Below are 8789 nucleotides of genomic sequence, written 5' to 3'. Positions count from 1 at the left end.
GATTTAGTGGTACATTGCCTTTTAGCAACATTATTTGAAGTAACTCTAGCAACCAAGTGAAACTTTGGTCACTTCACCTAGCTCTTGCCTTTAAGGTAATCAGTTTTAACACCCTAGATAACAAACTAAAATTAGTGCACCCGGCGTATAGAGGCTTCTCCACGTCAGTGCACAAGCTATCATACACATGTGCTCGTTCAAAAGCTTCTTCCCCCATATTACGGATCATGTCCTCTAACTGATCTTCATTCATATCTATTTCATCATGTAGATTATCAATTTTCACGTATTGAAACGTGTTATTATAATTTTTCAATCATTCACCATGCTAAATCCATACTGTATAATTCTTGGAAATCCCATCACAAATTAAGCGCTCTCTTATTTTGGCAGCACCTAATCTCCTCTCATTCAAGCAATTAACATAAGGACAATAGAACCTTGCACTATTGTCAACAGTATTTTTCTTAAAAAATTCTAAAAATTCCTTCACCCCATTATCATACTCATCACTCGTTTGTTTAGCATTCATCTAACTACGATCCATATGTCAACTCCTAAAGAATATACTAATATTAAAAATTGGGCCTTCTTAAAAATGACCACATGTAAATAACTTAATGAGGCCTTCTTAAAAACTAAATTTAAGCAATTCAAGGGAAAAGAATGAATTTTAAAAAATTTCGACAGAGTCTCCCCTAAAAATTGGACCTCCCAAGACTTTTAAAAAATTTTAATAGAGAAAATTGATAATTTTAAACTAAATTAATGATCACATGCAACAACTTAAGGATTTATAAATGAGGGATGGGGGCGGGGGGCGGGGGCCGAGGACGGGGGGCGGGGGGACAGGGGTGGGGACAGGTGCTCGGGGGAGGGGGACGGGGGGGACGGGGGTGGACCGAGGAGGGTGGGGACGACAAAATATGGGGAACAGGGACGAGGGAGGGAAGCACGAATGAGTGTTCTGAAGGCACAAAAATGAGGGAGGAGAAGCGTGGAGTATATAAGTAAAAAAAAATTTGAATCACTTTCTACAGGCACCCGCTGTAGAAAATCATTTTTCTACAGTGGGTGGAAGTTACCTGTTGTAGAAAATTGTATTTCTACAGTAGGGGATTTCTACCCGCTGTAGAAAATAGAGTTTCTATAGCAGGTGTCCATGCACCCACTGTAGAAAGTATTTTTAACAGCAGTTTCCTTTTCACCCGGTGTAAAAAATATAATACACGTTACTAAAATTATAAAAATGCCACTGCCTTAACTTTCTACATCATTTGCCTTTCAACCGATGTAGAAAGTGCCTTTTGAATTTCATATTTTGTACTAGTGAATGATGGCGGCTGTGGGGAATTAGATAGCAACTTCGACTAGTGACAGTGATGAAGTTGGAAAGATGATGGTAAAGCTAGAGTGGCAGCAACCAGCTAGGCAGTGACTTCGACTGACGATCAGTGATTATTAGAAATGATGAACACAAACTCCCTAGGCATAAGGTATAGGAGAGAAGTTGAGCTCAATTTGGTTTATTGAATAAGAGATTAGAACCCTAATCAAGGGTAGGATTGTCTAAAAATTCTATTATCAAGAATAATTTAGTCATCTAAATATCTATTCTCAGGTAATGAACTCATTCCTATAGTCTATTGATGGAATGGGGATTACCTCTCAAATAGGAATAGGCCATTCCATTGGAATGACCTTTCTCGCGCACGAAACAAGGTGATAGGCTATTTTGACCCCCATTCCCATTCCATCATCTCATATTTCATTATACCAAACATGGCTTGAGAGTAATGCATATGCATATATCTCTCAACTAAGTTACTATACACTTTTTTTAATCTTATTTATAAGTCATTTTCAGCATATTTCATCAGAATTTAAAAAAACATTAAACCTTATTAACTTTATTTTAAAATTTAATAAATTTTTACTTTTACCTTCTAATATGGATAAAATTAAAAGAACTATTTTTAATAGTTTTTTTAGCATTTAATAAGGATAAAAAGGTAAAGATAAACATAAAAAATAGTGAAGTGTCTTATAAATAAGACTAAAGGAGTATATATAAGGGTTGAAATTTGAGCTCTAACCATTAACTTGAGTGGCAAGAACATCTACCACTAAAAAAATAATGTAACTTATTCTTGCCTAAAAAAAAAGTCAAAATGCCAAGAATTTGGTTAACTTGAAAATTAAGTTGATCATAATAAACCTGATACCATTTGTGTTAAAACAGATAGATTTCCTTTGTTAAAATATATATGTAGGTCGTGTGTATTAAAGTTCGCAGCCTTAGCACCTCATCATATTTTTAGAAAATTTTTAATAATTACATTATCCAAAATGTCTAGTATATTTTTGAACATTATATTTCAGAAAACATATCTTATAGTGCAAACGGAGAGGAAGGTACTACTGCGTAAGCAGCCTATACCACAAAAACAACGTTGCCATTTCAGCTGCTAGTCTCATGATATATAGCTTATTGATAACAGTTACTCAAACTGCTGGGAACCATCCATCCATCCATCCATCCATCCATCCATCCATACATACATACATATATATCCTCCACTAGTTCTTTTTGTGAACGAGGCTAAGCTCTAAATTATTAGTTGACGTCTGTCTAAAGATTTTTCCCTTTTAAACTAAATCTTTCTGTCGGCACAAGAAGAAAGTCTTAATCTTCCCTTTTTTTTTAATTGGTGGTTATGCCGGTGTAATGATTTTGTTTTGTTTCTCTAGGCAATGATAGAGTAAAGATTAAAAAAAAAGAAATTTATAACTGGAATGGACCCCCGTCCTTCGCTCATTCATTTCTGGCCAAACGTAACGTATTTCGTATTCTCATCTCATTTGCACTCGCTAATATCTTCCCAGTCCCCACATTCTCATGGTTTACTTGTATGAATGCATGCACACATGATCTCCGTCATACCTGATACCTTCAATTCATCACAAACATGGTCGGTGTCGACGAACTCCACTACTCTCACCGGTGCCATAGTCCGGCCACCATATTAGCCCTGGGAATTGCCACTCCTAGCAACTGCGTCAACCAAGATGATTTCCCTAACTTCTACTTCCGCATCACCAACAGTGACCACCTCACCAACCTCAAACAAAAATTCAAGCGCATCTGTACTTCTTTATTTTACTTTACTCTTCCCAGCTACCATTTCATTTGATTTCATGAATATATATATTTACACACACACACGCACGCACACTGTTTTCATTTGTTCAAGTGAAAAATCTATGATCAAGAAGCGTTACATGCACCTGACCAAAGAGTTTTTGAAGAAGAATCCAAACGTGTGCACTTACAAGGCACCTTTGCTTGATGTGTGCCAAGATGTAATGGCGGTGGAGTGCCTAAGCTCGGAAAAGAAGCTACAGTCAAGGCTATCCAAGAATGGGGACAACCCAAGTCTAAGATCACCCACCTTGTCTTCTGTACCTCCTCCAACGTTGACATGCCAGGCGCCGACTACCAACTCACCAAGCTTCTCGGCCTCCGACCCTCCGTCAAGCGTCTCATGATATACCAGCAGGGCTGCTTCGCGGGTGGCACCGGCCTCCATCTTTCTAAGGACTTGGCTGAGAATAATAAGGGTGCGCGTGCTCTCGTTATTTGCTCTGAGATCAATGTTGTCACTTTTCAAGGGCCCAGTGATACCCACCTTGAATCTCTCGTGGGTCAAGCCCTGTTTGGAGACGATGTGGCTGCGGTTATCGTGGGTGCAAACCCTGATCCTCCCACGGAGCATCCTGCCGGACTCTGACGGAGCCGTAGGTCCACACCTTCAGGAGGCTAGTCTCATGATCCACTTGATGAAAGATGTGCCGAGCATCATCTCGAAGAATATCAAGGAGAGCTTGGAGGAAGCTTTGAGGCCCATGGGCAACATCAAGGACAACTGGAACTCCATTTTTTGGATCGTGCACCCAGGCGGACGGGCCATTCTGGATGAAGTGGAGATGAAGCTAGGGTTGGAAAAAGAGAAGCTAGAAATGACGAGACACGTTTTGAGTAAGTTCGGAAACGTAATCAATGCGTCGATACTGTTCATACTGGACGAGATGAGGAAGAAGTCGCTAAGGGAAGGTAAGGCCACCACCGGAGAAGGATTTGAATAGGGAGCGTTGTTAGGGTTTGGGCCAGGAATAACAGTGGAGACGGTGGTGTTGCATAGTGTTCCTGTGGTTAGAGATGATTAATTACGAGCTAAGTGTGGTACTTAATTAAGAGCTAATTTAAGAGTGTGAGTTACACATGCATGGGGCAAGTGTTGGTGAATATTTCTTTGTTTCTTTTTGCAACGTAAAATTATTAAGTAATATGTGCATGTCTTTAAAATTATTTTATCTTCTCAGAGACACCTTTCTTAACTCCCTTTTTTTATCCAACCTTCTCTTTTAAAATTAAAAACATTTATTTTAGGAGTGATAAGTTTTCATTTTTATATTACTATTTTATCAAAAAAGCTTTAATATTTAAACTTTCTTTACCAGCTTTAATTTTTAAACTCAAGGTTTACTATACTGTACTCCAAATTAAGGAAGCAGCGTCATGAGATGAAATACTCAATGATTCGCGTATTTTTTTTTTTTTTAAATCTAGAGACTTAAGTGACCTGAGGACCAGCTATATGAATAAATGTATTGGATCCGATACAGTATAGCATAGTATGGTAATTGTCAAAATTTTAAGATGAGTACATGAATACATAATAAGTATTTCAAAATTATCGTTGGGCATGTGCATGAATATACATAAGTTTTTGTTCAAATTTTAAGTATTATAGAAAGATTTTGATAAAAAAATATAATATAAATATTAGAATATATAATACGCGTATCATGAAATACACGTATCAGATTTGTGTAACTTTTTAAAAAGAATGAGTGCTTCATGATATTCAACCTTTTAATTAGAAAATTATTGCTGCGAGATCTTTTTAATGATATGAAGAGGACAGATCCTCTGTAATCTAACACAAGGGACAAATTCGGCCAAAAAAAAAAAACACAAGGGACAAATTAAACCATGAATCAATCTGTCAAACTCAAATAATTTTCGGTGGATAATAATTAAAACGGCTCTAGAAAGGCCAAATGGGAAATCACTCAAAATATTAATCAACCCAATTGGTTGCTTCTGGGTGGTTCTCCAAAGTCTACACCAATACCCTCACCCCTGGAGGGGAGACTCTCTGGCTCCTCCTGTCCTGCCCTCACAAGGTGGGGTGGGTCCCACAAGGGCTCTTTTTGGCAGCAGTTACGATAACGTTAAAGTCCCCTTTGGCGTTTGTCATTGAGGTCGTCTTTTATAAGGCCTTCTTTGTACAGCCGTAATTCGGCCACCCCAAATTCGCTTGGGAAAAATAGTTAAAAATCGAGTTATGAATATGTGCTCTTTTAAGAGAAAAAATATATTTTAAATCTGATATAAATAAGCTCAATTGTTAAAATTATTAACCTAATATATATATATATACAGAGTAAATAATTTTGGTCAACTCTAACAAACCAACTTAAATTTGACTGAAAAAAGTTAGGACTAAGTTTGAATATATGTAATTTTTTAAAATGATAAGATAATTTAAACTAGATCCTAATAAATTCAAACCATTCGAATTATCAAATCTAGTTCTTTTCTTTTAGGCTGTGTTGTTATCTGTTTAATTTTTTTTTGTTTCTAATATTTATGTTTTCTCTAATAAAAAACAATACATCGAATTCAAATATTTTCAAGAGAATTACAACAAAGTTTTTAAAGGAAGCAATTTATTTAAGAGAAGTCCAAGTGATTCTAAAACTTCACATAAATCTCATGGTCCTTTAAGTGATCAAAATTAAAAAGCAAAAAATACTAAATTACCCTTATAAGAAAATTCTAATCGTGCGTGACTGTTCTGATGTTCCCCCAAAAACTCATCCCTCGAACCCGAATCCCTTTTGAAAACATAGTGTGCCTTTATTTTCCCTTATCTCTGACGTCTTCTCGATGCTACGTCCTATTTACAATCGCCTTTTACACCCTCTCATCCTTTGTTGTCACAATTGATGGATGTGGCACCTCTTCTGCCATTCAGCGTGCACTAGCTAGGCCTGTCAGGGCTTCAATCCTCTATACTAATGAAGTGGAGGTTCTTCGAAAGAAATAGCAGCACTTGGCCTGATGCCAATGAACTAGCTTAAGGACCGATATCAAAAAAAAAGAAGCTACTCGCTTTGAATTTGCAACTTGAAGATATGTGCTTTCTAAATGTGTAGCATGCATTGTAAATATAAAAGAAAAGGAAATGCTTTTTGTGAATCAAAAATAAGAACTTACAAGCTTGAGAGCTTTTAGTTGCAAATCAAGGAATAGCTGTTGTAAATTTTTGAAACTGGTCAAGTCATTTTTCATCTTAAATTTCGATGTTAAAATTTTTATTCAAATTAAGAATAGGAACTTTATTTGCAAACTAAGTAGCTTTTAGTTGCAAACCAATGAGTAACTGTTGCAATGGACTAAATAATTTCTCAGGAATGTTAAATTTTTTATTCCAAATTAAAAATGGGAACACTACTTGCAAATTAAACAAATTTAAGTTGCAAATTAGAGTAGTAGTTGCAAAGCCTTGAAATTGACCAAATCATTTATCTTAAACTTCTGTCAAATTATTCATTTCAAATCAAAAATAGGAACGTTACTTGCAAACAAAGGAGCAGTTAGTTACAAATCTAATAAGAGTAGCAGTTGTAATTGATTATGTCATTTCTCATATTAAACTTATGTGTTAAACTTTTAATCCCTGGATTAAAAATGGGAACACTACTTGGAAATTAAGGAACATTAAGTTGCAAAATTAATCTTCTCTCTCATAGGAGAAGTGGTCAAGTTTTGTGTTCTTAAATAAAAACAGGAAAAACTTTAGAATGAAGTTGCAAATTTGAGAGCTTCTTTTAAAGTTTGGTGATTAAGCTTTGTCTTCCTGAATAAAAATAGGAAATCAGCTGTAAAATTTTAATTCAGAGTTACAAATTCCGGATACATAGTTGCACATTTTTTTATGCGAGCAAAGAATGATTTGCTTCTTTTAAAGTTCAATAATTATTTGTTGATAAACTTTTAAAGTTTAATAAAAGCTTTGTGTTCTTAAATAAAAGGCGGAAAACAAGTTACAAATCCCTGAAAATGAACAAGTAATGACATGCTTCTTATAAAATTTAATGATTAAGTTTTGAGTTTCTAAATAAAGAAAAAAGAAAAAATGTCGCAAATTCTTTAATTGGAAGTTGCAAATTTGGGGTATGGAGTTGCAAATTTTTGGAAATGACAATGCATGTTACAAACAGACCAAATAAGGAGCTGCACCTGCAAATTGATAGGCAAAGTTTTGTGTGGAGATGAAGCTAGGGCTGGAAAAGGAGAAGCTGGAAACGACGAGACATGTTTTGAGTGAGTACGGAAATGTGATCAGTGCATCGGCACTGTTCATACTGGACGAGATGAGGAAGAAGTCGCTGAGTGTTGTTAGGGTTTGGGCCAGGAGTAACAGTGGAGACGGTGTTGCAGAGTGTTCCCGTGGTTGGAGATGATTAATTATACGAGCTAAGTGTGGTAGTTAATTAAGAGCTAATTAATTAAGATTGTGAGTTAAACATGCATGGGGCAAAGGAAATAAGGATGGAATGAAAAACTAGCTATGATAGTAAAAATGAGATGATGGCAGGTATACGTGACAGTCTAAGGGTTAAACGCCTGGGTGTGACCGAAATTAATAAAATAAACAAATTATTCAGTAATTTATGCATGTCTTTAAAATTAGTTTATTGTAATGACCTAAAAAATGAAAAAAGTATAAATAATAAAAAAATAAATTTAATTATTTTTCTTTTAGTATTGATGTTTTATTTAATTATTTTAGTTATAGTATATGAGAAGTATTGGCTTGATGAATTTTGTACTGATTATTTATATAAAGATCTAGTGTTCAAATCTTACTTAAATTAAATGTTAGTTTATTTTTTTTATATTGAGAAAGTACTAAAGTATCCTTACATTTTATTTATAAAAATAGTATAATGTCAATAATAAAAATCTGATGGGATATTATTTTAAAATTTTCCCAACAAATTTTGAGTCTTCTTTCGTAATTTTTCCAATTTATTTTTTATTCAGAATCTTTCCATTTTATTCGAATGTTGACGTTAAAACAGAGCACTTGAGTCTTCTTTTCTCGACCGCCGCATTTCTCTGGTTCTTCATCATCGGTCACCTCTCTAGCTCTCCTCGTCAAGTTCTTTTGCTCGCCGTTGACTTGTGTTTCTTTGCTATTGCTGGTTCATCCGTCGCCCTTCTTTTCACCCATGTTCGTCAGCTACGGTGGGGTTGGGTCGCTGGAATTCCGTTCCCCTGTCATCGTTTTCTGCTCTGTGTCAACGTGAGGTGAGTGGTCTTCAACTTCTCCTCTTGTCGTCGCATTTCTATAGCTGGAAGAGTTCAAGTTGCCGGTATTTCTCTCCTTGGTTCGCTGTTATTTGTTTTTTCTTTCTGTTTAATGGCTGATGGTACCATGCCTGCGTTTAGTTTCCGTTTACCCTTCCTCGTCAACTGTTAGCATCACGTGAGTGCTTGATTTTCACCTTTCCTTCCTCCTCGGCCAAGGGCGACGTGGGAGTGATAGTTGTAAGCTGGAATTATTCTCTTTTGTAGTAAAGAAAAAAAAAATCTACTTTTATCCTTCTTCGATGCTGTCAGTTTGGGAGATTTAATTATTGATTGGTTGATG

At 35.8% G+C, this 8789-nt stretch overlaps 1 pseudogene; it reads left to right on the top strand.

Moving 5' to 3' along the window:
* Positions 1 to 2969: 2969 nt before the first annotated feature.
* Positions 2970 to 4146, top strand: LOC129305273 (chalcone synthase-like; annotated as a pseudogene).
* Positions 4147 to 8789: the final 4643 nt, after the last annotated feature.

This window comes from Prosopis cineraria, unplaced genomic scaffold (assembly GCF_029017545.1).
Source record: "Prosopis cineraria cultivar Desert tree isolate PC_DT_omini unplaced genomic scaffold, ASM2901754v1 PC3, whole genome shotgun sequence".
Taxonomy (NCBI): Eukaryota; Viridiplantae; Streptophyta; class Magnoliopsida; order Fabales; family Fabaceae; genus Prosopis; species Prosopis cineraria.
Note: the sequence above shows the minus strand (reverse complement) of the source record. Positions and strands in the feature narration are given on the sequence as shown.